The 2,435-nt window shown below is 42.6% G+C and overlaps 1 pseudogene; it reads right to left on the bottom strand.

Annotated features, from left to right (window-relative positions):
- Positions 1-857: 857 nt before the first annotated feature.
- On the bottom strand, positions 858-1,822 carry LOC148755862 (olfactory receptor 2AG2-like; annotated as a pseudogene).
- Positions 1,823-2,435: the final 613 nt, after the last annotated feature.

Below are 2,435 nucleotides of genomic sequence, written 5' to 3'. Positions count from 1 at the left end.
CATATTGAAGCTATTAGAAAATGAATTTATATGTTGGCCCCTCCTTTTTCAGCACAAATATACATTCAGAGACTCACACAACCACACATATCAAGCATATGAACCCTTGGCAATCGTAGGGATGTTTCAAGATAGCCTGAGATAATGGAAAACCATTTTGTTTCTGTTTTGTTTATTGCCCAGAAATAAGCATAACTGTTTCCCATGGGCCTAGATGATGAGCTGCCTTAACTTTGTATTTTATTCATTTCAGTAACATTTGGATTTTAGGCAGTATAAAAAAATACCCATGTCAAAAACAAATATGAAACAAAGACAAACAAACAGAAAAGACCTGCTGGAGTGTCCAGGAAGGAGAGTTTCCATAATGGCTGATGTTTGGAAAGGGAGGTGTGAACATGAAGCAAATATATGCAAACTACCACGAGTTGGAGCATTAAACTAGGCTGCCTACATGTTCTTTTAACAAGGTCACTTAGTCTAAAATTTGTGCAAAACTTAAGGTCCCCTGCCCGGATTTATGGGCCTTGCTTAGGCCTCCCACTTGACACTCTCTTTTCTTTCGCTCCTACCTTGGTCCTTTTGGACTCCCAAAGACAGAGGACATGCCCCAAGTTGTCAAAAGCCCCTAGATCCATTTAATTCAGAGTATATTTTACATAGAAACTCACTCATGCCTTATAAGTCACCTCATAAAGAGAAGCTTTAAAAGAGTATTTCACAAAGTTACATTCCTTCGTTTTTATATTAAAAGATATATTCTGCATTATGGTGCTTTTATCATGAATATTTGACTCTTAGCAAAAATCTTCTGACTTTGTGGAGAAATGAATTTTGGAATCAAGCCATGAGCCCTCCTAGAAGGTGGACTATGTTGGCAAAATGTATTTTCCCAGGATCCTCCTCAAGGCCCCCATGACCTCCTTATTCCTCAGGCTGTAGATGAGGGGGTTCAGGGCTGGAGTGACAATTGTGTAGAAAACAGCGTTGATGTTGTCCTGCTTGGGGCCGTGGAGGGAACTGGGCAGGACGTACATGAACGTGGCAGCTCCATAGAACATCCCGACCACAGTCAGGTGGGAAGAACAGGTGACTAGGGCTTTCTGCCGCCCCTCATTTGAGGGCATGTGGAGCACAGTAAATAGGATTAGTGTGTAGGAGGTAACAATGACAGAAAGAGGGAGCAAGAGGAAAGTCACACCCATTACATACACCATGAGCTGATATCTGGAGGTATCTGCACAGGCCAACTTCAGCAGAGGTGGGATCTCACAGAGCAGGTGCCTGATTTCCCGGGACATGCAGAAGGGGTAGTGCATGGTATACAAGGTATGTCCTAGAGAATTTAGGGATGGCAGCACCCAGGATATGGCCACCATGAACCAGCAGACTCTCGGACTCATGAGGACCATGTAGTTCAGAGGATGACAAATGGCCACATACCTGTCGTAGGCCATGAAGGCCAGTAGGAGGTCCTCTGCAGCACCTAGGGTCAGTGTCAGAAACATCTGAAGGGCACAGCCCCCAAAGGAAATGGTGGGATCGCTGCGCAGAAAGTCCACGATGGCCTTGGGAGTGACAACAGATGTGAAGAGGAGGTCCATCAGTGAGAGCTGCCCAAGCAAGAGGTACATGGGCACGTGGAGACGGACATCCTTTGTGATAACCAGGAGCAGCAGGCCATTGCTGGTCAGGGCCAACAGGTACAAGGTTGAGATTGCGGCACAGAGCAGCTCAGGAGACCCACTGTCCTTCAGAATCCCCATCAGTAAGAAGCCACTTCCCAGGGTGGAGTTCCAGTGCTCCATTCTGCGCTATCTCTAGTTGCCTAGAACCAAATGGATTCTTGGTCAAACTTTGCCAAAATGGTTGCTTGGTTTTGTAACATCAAAAGCTCCTGAGAATGGCCAAAATAAATCCAATGAGGTGATGCCTTTCCCACTGGTAATTGACGTTACCTCTTTTTTTTAAATTTAAGTATAGTTAGTATACAATCTTATGTTGGTTATATTAGTTTCAGACGTATAATATAGTGATTTGACATTTTTATAACTTAAAATATGATCACCCCATTAATTCTAGTAATCATGTCACCATGCAAACTTATCACAATATTACTGACTTTACCTCTCTATTTCTCAGTTTCTGACTCTTTTAATTGTACCTTGATAAAGAACCATCTAAATGCAGAGCACGTGTCACAGTCATAGCTAAACATTAAGAGACACTACATGAAAATATTATTCAGTCATCACATCTGAATGTGTATCTTTCCAGAAAGATTTAATCATCTCTTTCTTAATGGAAAGCAAACTTCTGGCACCCATACCCATGATTATTCTTGGACCTATCTTATAAGAATAATGTTAGGCTAATGATTTAAATACCCAGTTAGTGTTCTGCAGAGACCTGTTTGAAGATGAAACCTGAAAAGG

This window comes from Rhinolophus sinicus, chromosome 14 (assembly GCF_057876585.1).
Source record: "Rhinolophus sinicus isolate RSI-liver-muscle chromosome 14, RSI-T2T, whole genome shotgun sequence".
In the NCBI taxonomy this organism is placed as follows: Eukaryota; Metazoa; Chordata; class Mammalia; order Chiroptera; family Rhinolophidae; genus Rhinolophus; species Rhinolophus sinicus.
This window is presented reverse-complemented; position numbering and strand designations above follow the sequence as displayed.